The sequence below is a fragment of the Pygoscelis adeliae genome, unplaced genomic scaffold (genome assembly GCF_000699105.1).
Source record: "Pygoscelis adeliae isolate BGI_AS28 unplaced genomic scaffold, ASM69910v1 Scaffold85, whole genome shotgun sequence".
NCBI classification, from domain to species: domain Eukaryota; kingdom Metazoa; phylum Chordata; class Aves; order Sphenisciformes; family Spheniscidae; genus Pygoscelis; species Pygoscelis adeliae.
In genome coordinates, this window is record NW_008824900.1 from 1,424,698 (window position 1) to 1,446,035 (window position 21,338).

The window sequence follows — 21,338 nt, forward strand, 5'->3', positions numbered from 1 at the left end:
GCTGTCTACTATGTGAGAACTAACAGGAGGCCACAATTTCCTTCCAAGGAGTTGTCAGTGGGATTAGTCTTCAAATATACTGACAAAGAGCATTTTTAATGTCATATTTGTAGAAGAATTTTTGAAAGATCTACTACCTTTGTGATACAAATTACCAACTGCATCATGGAAACAAATCACACATTTGCCCATTTTGAAGCCTAGTACACTATCCTGTTCCAGCGCTGCTGGTTTGCATACCATGGACAAGGAGAGGGACAGGTGGTGAAAGGAAAGTGAATAATGTTTTGAGGATAAGTATGTTAGGGCAGTGCTTAAATATATGATGTGATACAGTGATCTGTGAAAGAACAGTCATGTGGTATTACTGCAGGAAAAACTGTAGCAGTAACAATCAGACTATTAAATGGTACAAGAATATCAGATGTCTCTTGGAAACTCTGTGGAGTATTGTTTAGTAACGTTTTTCTGTGTAATAAATCTTTCTGAAGCCTAATCCTGCAGTTGATTCTCTCACTGAAACTGGAAATTCAGGACCTGGGGGTAGTTGGGCTACACTTTGCCATTGATCGAATAATCTGTTGGATCCGTGGGAATGAAAGGGCAATTTAAGTTTTCCTAAAGCAGATGAATTCATGTGTTAATACTTGAGATGGACCAATCTGTAATATTCAGTGATGTAGTTATATTTTTCTGTCTCTCAGCTAAAATCTGGATATGTCTTTATATGTGTGTATATATATATTTCTTTGTTATTCTCAGTGAGCAGAAAACATTTTGGATTGCAAGTGAAAATGTCTTACACGCTAGGTAAATGTTCCTTTATAGATATATATCATGGGTTGAAGAACCATTTTCAGCTTCCAGCTGTTTCATTGCTTTGAGCCTGATGCAAAATTCCGGGCTTATTCAATAGACGGAGAGCAAATCTGCTTTTTCTTTAGAAATAACATTTTCAGATACAGTAAGAATAGATTAAGAAATGGAAAGTTTTTCTGGAACGGGAGGATATAGCTTTCTGAGGAGGTTCCACACCAGAAAATACTCCTGTTGTATTATAGATTTCCATAGTAATTCTAGAACATAACAAATAGAATTGGAAACACAAGTCAAAAGTTGTTGAAAAAGACAGTTCTCCTTAATAACAAGAATGAGAGCTAACTTTGTGCTAAAAAGTTTTTTCTGATGCATGACAGTAAAAGCCCAGTGACGCCATGTTTCTACACGACACCATAATCTGAAGCGCTAAATCATACAGATTCTAGGAGATGGCCTAATACATTACCTGCAAGGTACATGGTTCTTAATTTTAGACAGATTTCATGCCTTGGAGACTCAATATGATATACAGAAAATAAAAAAATAGCCCAATAAGAAAAATAAACTCTTGTCCTTAGTTGAAAGCATAATTTCTCCGTTACTACAGGTGAGTATTTGGGTCATGAGTGGGGCGTGGACCTTGTGGCCCATGGATTAGTCTTTCAGTGGCAAACAGGTAAGTATTGCACTAGTTAATTAATAGATCTGTTGCATTATTTAAAATGCAATATACAAGGGTTTGCCATGACCATACTGTCCTCACAGATACGTGAAACCTGAAAACCTTTTCTTTTTTTTACAACAAAAGCAGATTTGAAAATCTTTCTGCATTTACCTAAATACAATAAGTGATTCTAAGTCATTGTTTGCAACTAGAATCTAGCCTCATTTTAGCTGTTTTATATAAAATAAAGCTGTTTTCCTGAATTAGGCCCAATAAAGATATTTCTTTCTCAGCAGTCAACAATGATCGTAAGACTTTTTCTTTGGTAGAGCATAACATCCCTTCGATGCCGAAGGCTGAACTGCTCTCCTTGGCCATCACCTGGCCCTGCTGTGAAAGTAGTTTGGCCTCAACCACATTCTTGTTCCAGCCATTGCTGAAGTGTGTAACAAATTAATCCCAACAACTTGCACCCCCCTGCTCAGGGTGCTGCCACAGCAAGTAGTCTTCTGTGCCAGCTGCTGATTTAGTGATGGTGCCCTTTCACACTGTGGTAGGCGGCAGGTTAGGCTGCAGTATTGTACAGTCAGGTGTCGGGCTAAAACAGTCTTGAGGAAAGAAAAAGAAAAATCTTTTTCTTACAGGAAAATGTGTGTGTTTTTAATACCACTCTTTGAGTTCTGCTCTGGTCTTAGAGGCCATCAGCCATAAGATACAATGATGATTAGTACTGCTATTAATCTGATACAAGAGCTGAGAAGGTGTTTCCACTAAAACATTTGAGAGAAACCAGACAGGCAAATAGTTTGCTGCTTTATCATCTCCCTTGCTCTGTCCAGTTCCATCCCCGTCCTGCATTAGCCAATTGAAATAAAGATTTTGGGATCCCTGGGGTTTTGTAACCCTGCATCCCACACGAAGGGATCCAGGCAGCCTGTCTCCCCAGCCAAGCACTTATTCTCTTCCGAAGCTGGTGAGTTTGGAGAGCTCAGTGAGCCACAACCTTCTAAAATTTAGACTTTGTGGGATTCCTCATTGGCTGGGTCTAGGGACTGCTAGTGGTCCAATACCTATATGACAAGCAGCCTAGGGCACCAAGGTGCTGGAAAGTCCAGCGGTTTGTCCACGTCTGTTATGTAGATAACTGCAAAGCTGTCATCTTCAGTTCTTCTGCAAGCTGAGTATTCAAGCCTCTCAATGCCTCTCAGCCCTATGGTGAGAGGGGAGAGGAAAAGGAAAAGAAGAGAGTAAGAATGGTGTTCTGGGGTGATAGAATGCCCAAAATTAAAACCTCAAATTGTTCACAGAACTAGAAATCTAATTTCTACACAGCCTGTAGTGTGCTGCCAGTCTTACTTATAAAGCCTTGGTAATTGGATGAGTAATTTTACCAGGGAGTTTGTTTTATAATGGTTGTAAACTTTAAGCTCCTTCTACCCACCCCCATAACACATTTTCTTTTAGGCAGCAACCAGAAAAATAGTACCTATTTGCGCTTGGAGGTCCACAATCATACTTTCGCTGCAGAGGGACGCACTAAAGAACAATTCTTATACCCTTTTGTTGTTTGGTTTTTTCCCCTCATGATCCCTTTACAAGGAAATACTCCAGGTTTGAATTTTTTTCTCCTTTTAAATATTGAATCATGCATTGACTTTAATGGGAGCAGAGATGGATAATGCTAGTTAATTAATAATTAATACTAAATAATTCCTAGCCTAACCTAAGATAAGAATATGCAGTACATCAAGAATCACCTCACATTGGTAGGGCTATTTAATAGAGGAAAACTAAAATGAGCACAATATTTAAGTCTCTCTCTAAAAACTATCCCTATTTTCTTTCTGCCCTCTCTAAAGATTTTCCTTCCATCAGCGTTTCTGTTTTGTCATTAGGCCACCTAACTGAAATGGATATCAAGAACTTTACTTATTTTCATGGGGGAGTCAGGCTTGCCAAACCTAAATAAAATGGAAGATTTTTAGAAAGGCGAATCATTGAATCGGTTTGTTAATATGCATGCTGAGAGAAAGAAATAAGATTCAAGATAAAATATAGCAGGATGTTTTTTCTACTGCAACGATTTATGACATACTTCAGATACTATATAATCGGTTTTAAAAAAAATCTGAAAACTAAAATATTCATGCAATGCTAACCACATCCTAGTGTCAGAGAAGTACTTTATTTATTAACATAGACACTGGTATTGAAAACACTACAATGTAGCCCATGCATTATACACTACCATTAGAAGAAGAGAAATTTTCATGCAAAAATATTTAAAGCATGTCTCACAATAGCATAAATAAGAATCAGTTTTATAACCTCATCTTTCACACTTTTTATACTATATGCTGCAGCTAATATGATGTACACAAAGATTGCCTATGACTCTCAGATCCACTTAAATATATTTCTAGCTTTAATTCTTGCTGAATACTCTTATAGAATATACAAAATAGAAACTATACTTGAGATCTTAAAGGAAAGTCAGTTTAGATTTTTTGGGGGAAAGAAGTTTGTTGGTTTAACATTTGTGAACATCTGGATGATGTCAAAAATACAGACAGCATGGAAATTCATGAAGTTTCCCTGCTTTTTGAAAGGAACTCCGTCCATGCTCTTTCTGTCTCTCTGCATAACAGAAGCCTCATTTTCTGAGCCTGCACCCTCACTCCTGCTTCTCTGAAAATGTCAGTGTTGGTAGCTGACAAGTTGTTTGACTCCAGGTCTAACATTAATGTGATAGACAAGTCTGCCATGCTAACAAAAAGTTTATCTGAGTTCTAGAGTCCTTGTACAAAATAAGTCTTTTTTTTTTCTTGTCTTTCTGTCTGTCTGTCTGTCTTTTTAATAGAGCACAAAGTATGAAGGCTCATCTAAGTAGGAAAGATTCATCAAAATCTCTAATTAAATACATGACAGCTGGTGAATTAGAGCATTTTGTCTTAGCGCTGCTATCCTATAATACTTCATAATCCTGAGAGTCCAAAGTATGAATTAATTATGCTTATAACTATCCTGATACCCAACTAAAGGCAAAAAATAATCAAAAGGAACCCTAAAAGGTGTCTGAGGCAGTAGGTAGTACTGCTAATAATGAGTAAATAGGACCAAATTATTTCCAGATTACTAGACTTTACTTTGGAGATACTTTGATATAGAATATGCTTGTATTATAAAACTATTTGGTTAAAGAAACTGCTTGTTTTTAAAATAATGTGTTAAAAAGCATAATTCTTTGTGTGAGGGGTTTTTCTCATTTTGGTCAGTAGATGGTGAGATGTTAGTATCATGACTGAGGCTAAGGAGATGATTAATTTCAGACAAACTTGGCCTATAATTCCTGAGTTCACATACTCCTGAGTCAAGAACACTTCTTTGGAAGTATGTTATAGCTGTCTTTGAAGTTGCTTTGTTTCAATCCACTGAAATTACTATTTATCTACCACAGTTGTTAACCTGAACATCACGAACTAGCACCTGATTACTGTTGGCAATCAAGAAGCCCAAGTAAAAGTACTGTTTCTGAAATTCAAGTGTCAGGTGCTTTTTACCTAGTTAATAGATGTACTCTGTATGGAACAAGTGAGGAGAAAGATGCCAAACATTTCTCATGATTAAGAAGGCTTTGAAGAAATCAACAAATTTATTAAATTCTATTTGTAACAAATACAGTGTTACTGAGAGAGGCGCCCATCCGGTGGTATGCTTGAATGGAGAAGGAACCACTGAGTATCTTTTAAGTAAACTGATTTCTCTCTTGAAGGGTTTTGCTTTTTTCCCTAATCCATCTGCTACTCTGCCATTTTGATACAAGAAATTTTGGAAAAGACTGCTGATCTTGGATCAGCTTACATAAGAAAGACTTTCACCAAATAAGACATTTTCATCATTCTGGTGGGCTGAATAATAACTTGGCACGATCCTGAGAAATACTTGGCAGAAGATTCTCCATTGCACTCTCCAGTTGCTGCTAGTCAGAAAATTATTCAGATTTGTCCTTTTTTGTAGGCTTTGAAAAATCCTTTTTTTTTCCATTTAAAAACAGTGGAGATGTTTGTGGGTTGTTTGGGGTTTTTTGGGTGTTGGTTGGGGCTTTTTGGGGTGGTTTTGTTTGTGTGGGTTTTCTGGGGTGTTTTGGTGTTTTTTACTCTGTAGTGTGCTTTCTAAAAAATGAATGTCATAGTATCATAGAATTATTCAGGTTGGAAGGAACTGTGGGAAGTCCCTAGTCCAACTTCCTAGTCATTTTAGCTCAGAAGGCAGTCAATGTGGTCTGGTGTGATTTATCTTTGTAAATCCACAACAACTGTTCCTGGTTTTGGTTTTCCCACCACCCTCCCTGCATGCTTGAGCAATGAGCTCATCTATTTTCCTCCCTTGTAGCCTGTCTTTGCTTCCACCTCCAGTATACATCCTATTTTCCTGGAGATCAGTCATGACTTCCCTCCTTAGCCAAGTCAGTGTCCTGCTACGTCTATTTCTTTTCCTGAACACCAGGATGAACTGTTGCGCTCGGAGGGGTTTGTCCTAAAAGACCTGCCAGCTGCTTTGAGCTCCTTTGCCCTTCAGAAATGCCTCAGATCCTCTCTACCGATTCCCCGAATAAGGCAAATAGTATTTGCCTAAATATTTGTCTGCATGGCTTGTAATTTCTACTATTCCTATCTCCATTTGACCCCCTGGGTTCCTTATCTGGACCATGCTTTACAAAAAACATCAAACTGTCCCCTGAAAACGTTGTCATGACACATCATGGTATACATAGGCCCAGTGGACAACAATTGTTTATGTAAGAGAATGGGTGTACGATTCACTTCCATAAGGCACGAAATCAGTTCAGCCAGACACATTTCAATCTTGAACTAAGACTAAGGAAAATGTTTCAGTTGATTTTGCCATTGAGATGTATGTCTGAATAGATGTCATAACATTTCTTTTCCAGTAGATACACCAAAACGGGGAAAAAAAAGTCTACATTAAAATTTGTCTAAACTTCATATGGGATGAAGTGGAATGCAAATGAATATAGATATATCAGAAATTTTGATAGGGAACTTAAAATTTTCTGTTAGGTTTAGTTAACAGTTAAAGTGCCAGTAGATGGCACTCAGGAATCTATAATGTTACATACGGGGCTTTCTATGACCAACGCAGCTTGATGCTCTGCAGTGCTGTGTGCAGCCCGTACCACACACCAGTGCTTTCATGACTTCGGATGGATAGAAATATTCATGTGTAATGGGAACAATGGGATTGATACCACAGATGACTGACATGTGGCATGATGTTATATTCATACATGATTGGGAAGGTAGTGAGACCTGTTTTGAATGTGCTGAACTATTTACTGTAAAGAGAGCTGCAATATTGTTTGTATATTAAAATATTGTGTTGGTTTATTGTCTTTTGTACTGGGATCTAACAATGCTGTCCAGTGGCATAGATTGCATCACTTAATCAGTTTTCAGTTTTGATTACAGCTACCAGCAGGAGACTCAGAGTTGCCAACTGTAATTAAAATGTAAAAAAACCACCGAAAACGAAGAAACAAAAACCAGTTCAGAGATAATTAAGGCTGAGAAACATTTATTTTCCTGTGAACTTTTGTACTACTGTGCTGAGGAAAGCTGAATATTATCTGTCTTCAAACATCCACTTCCTTGAGTTGTTTGGATCTGGGGTTAGATCATCATTTCCATCTCAGTGCAGATTTTTCTCAATGAATAATGCAGATAACATTTGAATAATTTTTATTAATACTTATGGGATTTTTCAGTGTTGCAGTATAACACAGGAGTACTTTATTCTGATTCTGGTCATGTTTAAAGGAACCTAGGTGCTTTGCAAGCAAAGATAAAAATTTTGCAGTGTCCTCTTTACAGGTACCACTGGACTCTTCTCCCACTAGGTGCACGTTTGGGACCAAAAAGATAACACCGCTGTCTTGTACAACTAGTAGATTTACCTCCCTGGCTTCTTCTACCTTGGATTTGTGTTTTATCATCTTTAGAAACTGATCTGAAATGAAAAGATAGAGTTAAGAAGGGTCTAGCCCTGTAGTCTCGGGTAAAGGTCATGTATTTATAAACTTAAAAAACTCCGCCATTTGCTGCTTTTGGAAGGCTGTGTCAGAGGCTTGCTCATTCGGTGGTTAGAAACCTTTTATTAGGAATACTGTACTTATGCTTGGACTGTTCATCTGTTTTTACACAGTGTTATTTAGTTCAAATGGCTTTTCCCCTTCTCTGGTCTGCACTTTTCTTGGGTATTTTTCAGGTATATCTTCTCAGTAGACACAGTCTCCCTGTGTTTTTGTTTACTAAACAAGCTAAACTCATCATGATCTCACAAGGAAGACCTCCTTCCCCGATGATTCTAGATGATGATGATATTTTTATTCCCTTTTTTTTTTCTCTGCATTGCCATTTAGAAATAGCACAAACACCTGAATAACAACGTATATTTGCAATCCTTTTACATGGACACAGTTGTTACTTCAGCCCTATGCTATACAAATCTTGAGAAAAACTTGCCTGTGTGAATAACTTCTCTTGTACATGTCTACGTCTGATTGGACTGCCTTTTTCCATAGTCAGTCCAGAAGTAGCTTTTCCATAAATATAATTTTCCTTGAGGTACATGTCTAAAACAGGTCAGATGAATTGTTTTTTAAATGTCCCTCTTCTTTTTTGAGTATGGAGGGATGCTAAACACTGTGGAAGTCTTAAGTCAGCAGAAGTGAATCTTCTCTTTTGTGACTGACCACTGCTCTGTGCTCCATACGGTGCTGTACCTGCAGGCCGTTCAGCTGGTCAGGGTGGAAGAAATTTTTTTGAGCAAATGGTAAAACCTTATTGGGTCTAAAGATGAAAAAAATCTTTGAAGTTATTCATATGCTCAAATGAACTACTGAACTGTAGTCTTAGTCCAGAAAGTACATGCATGTTTGAGACTTTCCAACAGCAGTGAAATTATTTATTTTTACCAAGTCCAGATGAAGCAGGACTGAGAAGGCCTGGGCAGACTAAACCTGAGGATCCGAACATTTCTAAAGCCTCTACTAAACAGAAATGAACAGATTATTTTTTTTTTTTTCTTAAATGTAGATGACGATTTGCTTGAAATATTCTGAACCGTCAGCTTGGCAGGATCTTTATACGCTATTGTTAGCTAATCAAAGACAGATTGCAGTCAGGAGCCATATCTAAATTTATTAAGAAAATTAATAGACCATTTAAATTTTACTAGAATTATGCTAAGATACAATAAGCATTTGCACCAGCAGATATTCATTAGCTGTAACATTGACCTGGTGCCTGCATGTGTAATGAGAAATTGACATCTAGATTCGAACGGAGACAATAGTGCTAATAATATGAGTTTGAATCATTAGGAAAAAAAGACTGATATGATACATGTGTCAGATTTTATTTTTCATATTAATCCCCTTGTGTATATTATGCACTGCAAAGTCAAGGTTTGGAGGGTTATGTTTGCCTAATCCAGGACTTCTGCTTCCTTCTCTGTTCTGTAAATGTCTGTATGCTCTTGCTGTGAGAGTGAATTTTATTTATTCATTTATTCATATAGCATTTTTGGAAAGTGATCAGTTTGGTTCAGAGTTGAGAAGCTAATTGTGTTTTTCCCTAAATGTATCAGTCTTTCTGAGTTAGATTTCCATGAAAACAGATTCTCGCAAAATTTCAGCACATAGTTCATGGGTTTTAGCACAGTTAAGGCCCCATGATAATCTGTGTCTGCTTTATGTTGATGTTTTTAAATCTAATGAAAATTACCCCCTCCCCTTTTTAATGTGACTTCTTGAAACCTCCATAGAGCTTATGGCTGGATATGATGCTTGCTTGAGGTTAGTTTTCACTTTCAGAGAAGCTACCTTAGCAATCTTTTCTAGGAATAAATGTGTGCAGTTGGGATTAGTTCACCCAAGAGTACTGTTTAGCACTTTAAAGAAGATTATGTAGTTGAAGTTCAATTATTTTTTAACTATTTTTTCTGTCTTGGAATTGCAAGCACGGTCAACAGTGAATTCTGTATAGGACTGACTTGCAAGATACAATAATCCTGAATACTGGAAAACAAGATGACCTACATTTGAAAACCTGATCATTTGTGTCATTCACAAATGTATGCAATGCTGAATTTATATACTGTACTTTATAAATAATTTTGGAAATGGCATTAATGACTTGTTGTTCTGTGGTCTAAGGACAGGAATAAGGATGAATAGTGTTCTCAGTACGGTTTGTGCTTTTTGTTACACATGGCCAAATGAGCATGCATTTAAAAAATTCCTCTGCCGTTTTAGATGATACAACCAATTACAAATAAGTTGTACAGTGCTGAGAAGTTTTCTGTTCCTATTGTCCAAATACATTTAATTTCCAGCACATTGGTATATTGGTCATTGGCACCAGCTTCAACCCCACTGACATATTAAATACCTTGCGATGCAGGCAGCAACCAAAAATATTTGGCTTAAGGAAAATGAGCCATTACTTTGAGCGTCAACTTTCTGCTGCCTACTAGCCACAGGCCCTCCGTGCTGCTAATTGTTTTCAGTAGAGGTCTGATTCTCTGATGAATTAGGATTAGGGGAGAGTTTCGTTAAGGTGCATGGACTCAAGATTCTTCACGCATCGTACAGTGATGGTGTCAACTGTATGTAACTACTGCCACAGTTTTCATGTGAAGGGAAGACTGGTCCTGGGGTGAGGTTAATGGAGTGGACGGCTTTCATGGTTTGGGGTAGCAGGCTTTGCTCCCATCCTTCCTGTGGATCTCCTGGGAACGTTCCCTCCTCTGCACTAGCACCGAGCTCTCCATGTCTCTGAAAGTGCAAGCTATGAAGCTGAACTATTTTGGGTTTGGGCCATCTGGCTTCAATATTCCTTCATTTCTTTGTGGAATCCAAATGAGTTTGGTCCCCTGGTAGATGTTGGACGCCAACAGGAAGCGATACGGTTGACAGTACTGCCAGCAATTCAGGACAGACATTTCAAAGCAAGCCAGTGTTTATCTGGCAGCGCTAATACAATATTTAGAGTTACATTAGAGTGGCAAAGCAAAACTTAGGTGAGTGAATGTCACTTCTCTCCCTGGTCCGCAGCTTCCAAGGTTTCTTATCTTCCTCTCTTGCTGCTTTGCAAACACAGTGTGTGTACTATATTCTCTTCACACTCTGTTGCCCATTCACATGTTCTGCATTCATGGCTGCCAGTTCTTAAAAGTTTGTGTCCAACTAGCTAGTCATCTGAGCCAACTCTGTCCCATAGGCAGGCAGCTTTTCTAATAGTTCAGTCCCATCAGGCTCAGCAAGCCTACAGCCCTGCCGGTTTTTGCCGTTCTTTTATTTCAGAAAAGACTTCAATCCCTTCAGTCCCAGTAGGTAAAAGTAGATAGTGAGCAAACTGAACCATTTTCATTCTATTTCAAAACTATTAGAGAGATTTCCACAGGAGCTAATGGCTGGTTTATAACTGGTAGGAGAGGTTATAAAAGAAAGGAATGAATGTCATCCATTTTTACATAAGTTTTAGCCTACTTTATATCCCTTACAGATTGTTTTCTTTCCTATGATGTTCAGGCCTATAAACAGTGATCACAGACACTGACCAACCTTTGTGGGTGGTACGAAGCAACAAATATTTGAAAGCTTCAGTGTTTCATCCTGAGAAGGAGCAATCATTCTTCTCTTGTTTTTCCTTCCTGTTGAAGGCTGAGGTAACTTTTCTTCTGTTGCAGACAGAGCTGACATCTCGGGAATTTATAATTCCAGTGATTATTCCGAAACTTGAAAGTTGTGTTACTAGTGGAGAGACAAAAGCTGGGATAACAGTGTGTGTGTAATACTGAAGTGTGCCCTCCCTTTTTTGTTTCCCTTAGGCTTTGCTGGGGCCTATCGCAGGAGTACGTGCAAAACTCGGTGAGGCAGAGATCTCTAATCTTACTGAGCAATCATTCCGGTGCTAGAAGGATGTTAATGATGTTTTACCACCTAAGAGGGTGATGAAAGGAGAGCATTTGAACACCTGAGCATGTATAATTTAAATGTAATAAAATCACAATATGAGTTCTAAGTAGAAAAATTAGCATCGCTAATTATTGCTTGCTGATTATTGCTGTAAGCTTTTCTTCAATTGTTTTGGGTTTGGTTTTTTTTTTTAAATACATGCTGCTAGTGGATTCAGGTGTCAGGATAAATACCTGCACCACATGTACTCAAAATTTCTGACTGGCACCTACTTCAGATCTTTGTCTGTCAATTATGTGTTGCACATTTGATTCAGGGCTGCTAAGAGGGGAAGACTGGGCAGCAGGTGGGCATCTAAGAGTTCTCGTTATAAAGGGAACCAACCTGTTTTTATTTATTAGTCTGTCATGAAAAAGTACAATATGAAATGGACCAAACCGTCATAATTAGCATGTTGTGCAGATAGGGTGAGAGATTCGAATACTTACATTACATGTGCTACTCATACAGTCCTGCCTCTTCTGTTGAAGACTAAAGTTATAAACAACAGAAGTACAAAAAACTCCTTTGCTGCTGCAGGAAGGCCTCAAGGTTACTAAGCAAGCGCATGTGTGACATAAATGCAGTAGAGCATTTTAATTAGATTCTTTCACCAGAACTCCTGACCTTCTGTGTAGCACATTAATGTATTTTACTAATTATAAATGCAATTAAAAAGTACTGAAATAAAATTAGGCTGATCTATCTAATTTACATTAAGCACTTTCAAATTATGCAGATTTTCAAAGTCTTTTCCTTTCTTTCTTTCCCTTTTTTTTTCCAATTTGTGTTTCAGGAAAAAATTGTCTGCATTAAAACAGCTGGAAAACAACCTTGTAGCAAAACAAATTTCTTTTCTGTGATTATTCACAGTGTGTGAGTTAATTTTCTAGGCAGTAATATGCTTAGCTATCATTAGGGTAGTGACTCATACAATAGAACCCGTACGTGCATCGGATGCGGTGGTGGTTGGTGTACTGGGTGTGTACTTCTCGATTTTTTTCTTACAGGAATTGGGTTTAGAGGCTAACTAGGAAAGAAATACTGATATAATGGTCAAAAACAACAGAGATTTATAAACAATAAAGAAACAGCAAAAGCAGTGTGTGAATAATGCAGGAGAAACATCTGGTGTGTTCAGTCATTAAAACAGGCTGACTGTTATCTCTGCCATCTACATTATTTTGGTAATACTTTCATAGTATTTTAGAGTTTTTAGACATGAAAGTAGAAAAATAACAACATTTCATTATTATTATTTTTGTTAAGCATCTAAATGATGGTAGGCACTGTTCAGAGAGCATAACACAATCCTTAGCCTGAAAAGCTTATGATCTAATTTTAGATGGGCTGCAGAAATGGAGGGTAGCACTAAGTACTGAACATAGATAGAACCAATCTTGAAGTAGGAAACTTTGTAGAGCTACTCAGGCATTTTAGTTTGTGTTGTTTATCCTTAAACCCTTCCAGTAATAAAGGATTAATTTATAATACATGTGCGTTTTAATGAAAATTCTCCAGTTTTTCACTAAAAAAAAGGAAGCAAAAATGCCTTAGGTTTTTTGTCCTATTCTATCCCTTCCCTAAAGAAGTAATGTAAAAAAAGCAGTGGAAAGGAGAGGAAGAAAAACTGAAATACAAATAGATTAGAGTAAATGAACAAATTCAATGTTCATTTCATGCCAAATATCTTGCATTAAGACCATACTATTTTTCTGCTATTTTTGTGTGTGTTTATCAAGTTTTGGGTCTCACACACCTGACATGGAAGTGGATAAGTGAGAATAATGCTTTGCTCATTATTGGTGGTTATTTTTTTAAACATCTAAAAGGTGGTACCACAGGAAGCACTGTGATGGTGCTTTCTTGGAGATTATCTGTTAGATCTACAAGAGACTGAGAATTTAAAGGAATAGGGAGGCACATGAACTAATTTGTTTATAATTTTTGAAATCTTAAGAATTCCTCCCCCCACCCCAAACGTTTTATTGCTGAACACATGGAAAGTAGTTTCCTCACAGTCATCTGGAAGCAGAAAGCACTGTGCTACATAAACCAGTGATCAGTTATTCTAACCTTTACCTTGTACCAGTGTCGTCTTCTTGTCTCTGTTTCCATGAGAAGGACCATGGATGATTTCCAAGAGGAATTTTGGTCACTGAAACTCTAAGCTTCTCCCCTTGATATAGTAACATATGTAGCTCATTAACTCGATATCTAATAGCTATTTTGAAGTCAAGTAGAGTGCAACTCTCCCATCGTAAGCTAACTTCAGACATTTTACTCGGTGCCCGTGTTATAAATCTAGGTTCTCTGCACTGGTCAGTGGAGGAAGGAACGCACCTAACTTTAAATCACTCTCTAAAAGGAGATATGTGTCCAGTACACTTGAGGTAAGGATCACGTGGGAATCAGAACACAGGATAGCTAGGAGCTCTTGCCTCTCTTAGAGAGGATGTTATTTTTGGGAAAGCAGCAGCTCCTATTCTGGAGCATGGCCACTGCCAGACCTTAACAGAAGATCCTTGCTCTGGTTTCTGTGAGTAGCCACTCACCAGGAGTCGGAAAATGTTGCTATGTACAATAGCAAGGACTCTCTTGAAAGTAAGTGCCAGCAGGTCCCAAATCCTACTTAGTTTGCAAAAGAATATGTGTAACACCTAAGTTTGTAAAACTTTGAGATCCTACTTTTCTTCCAGAAATACGGGTCAGTGTGTAAGTAGGGTGGACAGGAGTCATTTGTGCTAAACTGTCTTCTGCACTGACTAACAAAAAGAGGACATTGATCCTATTGGAGAGACTGTTCAATTAGCCAACAAGAAAAAAAGAAAGACGAGATTTAAATAATCTAAATAAAGTCTATTTAAAAGCAGATTAATCTGTTTTCTATTTGAAATGTTATGTGTAAAAGCCTATAAGGCACTCGGCAAAACGGCAAGTTACACTTTACAAGCTCTGCAGTGAAATATGACAGCCAAAGTGCTCTCGGTAATAACTCACACACGGCCTTGATAATAGAATCTTTTATGGAGAGAACAAGTGTGTTGGCTAAGACACTGGGGTTATCCTTCTCAGTGTCTCAAAAAAGAGAGATATGACCATTAACTCCTGCTTGGTGGAAAGGCAGAGACGAGTTTGATAGTTTATCTGAGAGAAACAACTCTGCAGTAACAGCTGCACTGGAGGCTGACTTAAACTTTGCGAGATTTTGAACCCATGGGATCTGGTATCAGCTGGTATAAATTGACACAACTCTATTAATTTCAATTAAGTCACACCAATTTACACAGACAGAAGATAGGGCCCATTATTTCTTCATGCTTGCTCTAGCAATGAATCCGAGTATGTGATTAAGAATACAAGAACGCTCATTACAGTTAATGCCATGTGCTTAAAGCCATGAGCTTAAAGTTAAGCAGGTTATTTAGGTGCCTTGTGGTATCAGCATCAGAATGCGGAGCTGCCTGGTGCCAGCTGAGATGCTGTTATAGCACTTGCTTTGGAAGGAATCTTGATTTGTAGTGAGCAACTTTCCTGTTGGTCAGCATATGGCCCGCTGGATCAACTGTTGTTTACAGTATTTTCTTCTGCCTCAAAATATTTCTTAACTTGTGTAATGGATGTAGGAATAAGGAGAGAAGCCATTGAACAGTTTCCTTAATGGTAACCTTTCTTACTGAATATGATTTGTCTTAATCCAAAACAGAAGTCTGAAATTCTCTTCCAAACCCTGCCTTTGAAGCACAGTAAGACTTTTCATGAATGGTGTCATCTTGGTAGCTCACATAATTCCACGGGTATAATGTTTATATTTTTTTTTTTTTAAAAGAATGATAGCAGCTACTATTTTACTTCTGTCAGTGTATCTGTATATACAAGAATATACAGTGCAGTGAGGCATAGGATAAATTTGTTATCTATATGCTATTAAAAGCAGAGCACAGCTTGCCGTGTCTATGAGTCTGGCAATAGCAGCCAAGGCGCTACATCCTGAGGTTTGTATAGGTTGAAAGACCTTTCTAGAAATTTTTGTGTGTCTGTGAGGATTGTATTGGCAACTTGGCTGACCTGAGCTCCACGTAGCTGTAGTGCTCCTGCTAGCAGTAGCCAAACTACCTAGTTTGGTATGCCCTTAAGAGCTGTAGTCGTGCTTTCAACAGCAACCAACATCTGTAGCATAATGTGAACTGTACAGTACTTCTCATACACTTTATACCCGGAGCTTGCAAACAAAACAAATGACCAAGAACCTAAACTCTCCAAATGCGTAATGTTACAAGCAGTTAACCTAACACATTAGATTCACATTATCTTTCATGAGTTACACCTTATTGCATTCTCTGTAACCCATCTTTACAAGCCTCAGCTTAGGATAAAGATAGGGTGTTTGTCTTTAGGTAAGTGTAAAAAAAATGTCTCCAGCTCTTCTTTGCTCACTAATTTGAGTGGCATTCACCCTCTCATTTCTGTGACTGAGCCTCACTTTACCAGATACAGACACTTAGCAGGTGTTTTCATTATGACATTAATAATAAGAATTGACGTGTTCTAAATGAGGAATCCCTTGTTGTGCCTGGTAGCACTGATTGATATTTGGGGAAATTGACAGCTTCTGAAAAATGTTTTTGCCATGACCAGCACTTCTCTGACAGATTTTTAATGGCTCTCATAGAACTCTCACTAACTTGAACACTTTTGCAGATGAAGTGGAAAGGGGTAAAATGTGCTGCTTTAACACTTTTGAAAGTTAGTGAAGAAACATGGAACAACTCTGAATTCTGCTTCTAAATCACGATCCTTTTTTTTTTATTTGAAAATATTTTTTCTTCCATCAAAACTAAAAGATGGGAATGGATTAGCTAAGGGGGCAAGCGTTTGTTATGATACGCCAGGACTGAGCTATATAACCCCCATTAACCTTAATGGGAACCACAAAGCTCTGTCTGCTCATTTAGATGGAAATATCCCCCTACTCATCAGGGATCAATTGCACTGTGTGTTACCTGCATTCAGTGTCTCATTCAATATGGGAGTCACTGTCATGACCTTGTAAGCCTTGGACTACGAGAAAGGGGGGACAGATAAAATGGGGCTATGAGAAGAAAGATCTTATATAAAAATACAAGCTAAAAAAAGGGAGAGAAAAAGTTATAAAGGTTGGTACGTAACTCGTGTTAGAAGTTCATATGAAATGTAATTGCAATTAAATCACAAGTCTCCTTTGCAGTTCAATGTGATACTGCAGAAAATCAATACAAAGATAACAGTATATAGAATTCAGGTTCTTCTGAGAGTTCTTACATTTAAAATAATTTTACAGGAAGAATGTGTTAACTCATTTTTTAAAAAAACTTTCCCTTAAAGGACAGAATAAGATAGTGATTTTTATATATTCCTTGTTTTAGGTCCCCCCTCCCAAAGTTAAACATTGCATATGGAAACCTGAGCTGCTAAGGGTGGTGTTATCAGAAGAGCCTAAATGGAACAGACGCTCATCTCTTTTTGAAAGTCAATTAAGCTTATGTGCCTAAATCCAGTGTTTATGTTTGAATCCCAGTCGATAGCTTTATAGAAAGAAATCTCTAGCTGCTTTTTTAAGTGATAGGAGCATTGCGATTAAGTATAGTAAAAGCTCAGTTCTGTGCTGATGTCTCCTATCTCTCACTGATGAAAATAACAGGCATCTTCTGCCCCAAAAAGTATTATGTAGGTAAGAAAGGGTTAGAAAGTTAAGAGAGGAAACAGCAAAGCTAGCATTGTAGAAGGAACATGTTTATTGTGGAAAATTGTTAAAGTTTATGGTTTGAGGCTTCCCAGTGCAGATAATGAGAGAGATGTAAGTTAAACTTTAAATAAATATTGTGCTGCCATAGGCATGATTTCCAGTAGTACGATCTGCTTCATTAATACTAAAGTAAGACCTCCTGTCCTCAGGTTGAGTACAGCAATCTTAAAGCTAACACAGGAGAAGCAGTACTGTTTCCAAACATCTCTCTCAGCCAGAAAATTACAACAGAACTACAGATAGAATTTGGGAAAATTGTTTCCAGTAGCTTATTTTTCATGCCTGGGAATAATCAGTATTTTCAGCTCATCACAACTTTCTCATCTTAAGACTTGGCAATTCTAACCATGCAATAGTACCGCTCAGAAGACAATTTTGTCTACTACTTCCGCTAAGAAGAATTCTTCCAGAATTCCCACTATAGTCAGTACTAAGACATAGTATGCAAGGACTACATGAAGAAGAATAAAGTTGTCCTGATCTCTAAATTAAAGGTAACAGTGACATTCAAGAGAAAAATGGAACTTCACCATATTAGCCAAATTGTCTTTCCAGCTCAATAGAGGTTCATGGTATAAAGGCAAAAAAAAACCTTCCCCAAAGTGAAGAAATCCAAAAGTATTTTTTTAATTAGGTTTGTTTGTTTGTTCTTTGGGGGTTTTTTTAGGTTTACTAGATGACAGGCGTTACGATGTATGACTCTATCTAGGTACATTTTTCAATTATGTAAATACCTAGTAGGTGAGAATGTATGTTGTCACTTTGGCCAAATGTGGACCACCACTAATCTCTTTCTTAAACAAATGCTGAGACTCAGAATTCATGGAAGGGTGATTCTTCATCAGAAGACCACCTCCTGGCGTGCCCCCAGAAAAACTACCTCACCAAGAAACTGTGTTTGCCTCCCGTAGAAGTCTGTAAGGGCCATTGTAATATTGTGTAGCAACCACAAGCCTCTACACTGAAATTTAAAGTTCTGTATTATAACAAGAAAACTTAATTGGAGTTGTGTCTTGTAGGGTATAGTGGCATCTCATAGTCCTTTGTTGTGAGATGATACCATTTTTCAACCAGTTTCTATCATTTCATTTATCCCAATCTTTTCCTCCTCTCACTGCAGAGATCAGTGAAAAGCATATGAAAGACCTTGACATCAATCCAGTTTATCAAACTGCCACCCAGTCCTGGGTTAGGATGGCTTCTCCTGAATCGATTTCTCCTTACAGTTATGTAAACAGGTCTTTTAGTTTGGCCTCATTGCAAACAAACAGCTTATTGATGCGAGACAGAAGGTGACCTTCTTGAATATCTGTATCCCGGGGTTACGCATCTCATTGACAGCAAGTCCTCAGTCTAGACTCTAGAGAAAGTCTCCAGTACAGGGGTCAAGAACCAGTGTCTGCTGAAGGAATTGGGTTTAGACAGCAAGGTAAATATCATCTCTTTGAGCAGATTTAAAAGAGAATGGCATCAGTGCTGTAGAGCTTGGGTCACTGATACAGTTACTACTGCAGGGGCCAACTTATCACAAATGAGTTACCAGTATTTCTGTTTTTCCATCTTAAAGTATTGAGCCTTTTTTGTGAGCTCTGAAGGCTGGTTATTCTATTTAAAAAATGCAGCAGAAGTACCAGTTGCTGGTGTGTAATCAGATCTGAATTCCTAAATTTCTACTTCAGCAGTTGTATCTTGGGATCTTATTTGGAAGCAGTGATTTTAGTTCTAAAAACTCCTCCTGTGGATGGTCATTGGGATATTGTTTTACTGAGAAATGGAATACAGCAATAGATGAAGAAAGACATTTTCAGATACTTTTAGTTTTTTCCTTTCAGAATATTTTCCAGCACTGCGTTTATCGTGGCTGTTTTGTGCTTTTCTTCCAGTTATAAATAACTGCTAAAGACTGATGTGTTTACTTTGTTTAACCATGGCTGTGATGGGTTGAGGACACATTAAATCATCCTCAGGCTCTTATTTGCAGCCAATTCCGAAATAACCAGAGTAGTGACATAAAATTACTTCGTACTGCACAGATTTTTATATTGGCTTAAGTCTCTGAAGTCTCCAGTGCTTTACAGCAAGACACCTTAATGGTAAAACAGTGACAGCAGAGATGGAAGCCTACGTGGAATTGCCTAGCAGACAACTCAAGGTTTGTTTAAGGTGCTAAGATGTGAAAAAGGGAGATTATTTCCTTCTGAGGTTTTTCTTGATGAGTTTACAGATCTAGCTATTATTTATTTAGATTTAAAGTGTCTTCGTATTTTAGAAGTAGTGATGGAGAACAGTGACACTCTTATTCTGATGAGATTAAAAGGGGAAAATGTTCTTTTCTGACAATTTCTGCAAATACAGCCTTTGTGTGTGCACATTTGTGCTTCTCCTCTGAAAACACCATTTGCAGTTGCTACTGTTAGATTAATGATTTGACCCCTTTTTGTTTTGGAATTACGTGCAAGCAAACTTCACTGTATATAATTGTCTACTGTCATCAAAAGCAAGAGTGACTTTGAAAATCAAGCTTGTGTTATTATTTGGTACACACAAAATTAATACGTCTCCTTTACGCTGTCATTTGCACATCAGCCCAGTATTTGCAATGTGTCTCCTTCTATTAATATATTAGTAAGATTGTATTGCTGATTTATTGTATGTAATTAGCAATGACTTAATAATGTGTGTCTGGGAATTATATCACTATTTGTTTGTATTAGAAAATGAATTGCAATCAAACTACATTCCAATACTGGTTGGTGCTCACTCTGAAGTAACTTACAGAAACCAACCTGTAATTCTCACTTCACTTCTTTCTCAGATGCCTGAGAAACAAAGTGAGCTTTCTCCTGTGGGTTAAAAGGTCTGAGCTCAATTATATCATGTTTGGGAATGAACTGCAGAGTTCAGGACCGTTTATGGAAATCACTCATCTTCAGGTAATACTACACTATTTAAGTCAAAAAAAATTGTAGGCCAGGAATCCTCCCCCGAGGAATTGAATGCATTGCAGGAGTTGGAGAGTCATTCATACAGAGGTCTGGAAAGAGGGAAAGGTGATGTGTTGAAATTCTTTTTGTTTGCATATAAATAATTCATTGACATTATCTTTCTTACAGTGGTTTCAGTCTGTTTCAAGGGAAGTAATTAAAATTATACAGATCTTATTTATTAATGCTAGTGGGAATAGGAGATACTGCAGCTGGAACAATTTGAAGTTACCCAAAAGAAAACTGATGGCAGATAAACTAAAAACAAATACATTTTTGAAAGGGATCTAAAGGCATCAGTGACTATATACAGCTACCTCCCTGTAAAGGTAAATAATAATTTAACGTTATAATTCTGCTGATCTACTGTAAACTTTTGTTACCCAGTAGTTGGAGGAAACACAAATAAATACTCGGAGTCAAGTTCTTATGAGTATAATTTCTTGGTTCCCCTTCTCGGACATGGATATATCCAGTGCCCAACAAAGCTGTAAAGCCGAACCGAAAATTTTTCAGCAAAACTGTGTTGTGTAATACTCTGGCATTTCTGATGGGAAGTAGCACAGAAGGTTGTATTATTTGGAAAGCAGAAATATGGAATTAAGCAGAACAGTAAACACTGTAGTCAGTGTAATCTTGGTAGAAAAGTTACCCTTTTTCTTCCGGTGGTAAAGGAGTACAAAAAGCCAGAGGTAGGTTGGAGCAGTGGACAGTTCACTTTTTGCATTTCAGCTCATTGTAGCTTGCAGGAACAGAAAATAAATCCTTTGAGACATTAAATATGAAGTACTCCAACTTTTAAAAATTAAGATTTGGGTAAAAACAATAGTCAGTACTAATATATCCGCAAATGACAGTAGTTTATAAAGTTTACATAGTTTATAAATTGTAAGATTACAGGAGTGGTTGATTAGTTGTAAGATTAAGGGAGTGGTTTCATTTGTATAGTTTGATGCTTTTTAAAAAAAAGTATTTAATACATGTGAATCCTAGATTAAAACACACAGAGAGAGGAGGATAGAAGTAATGACAATGATTCTCCCCCCT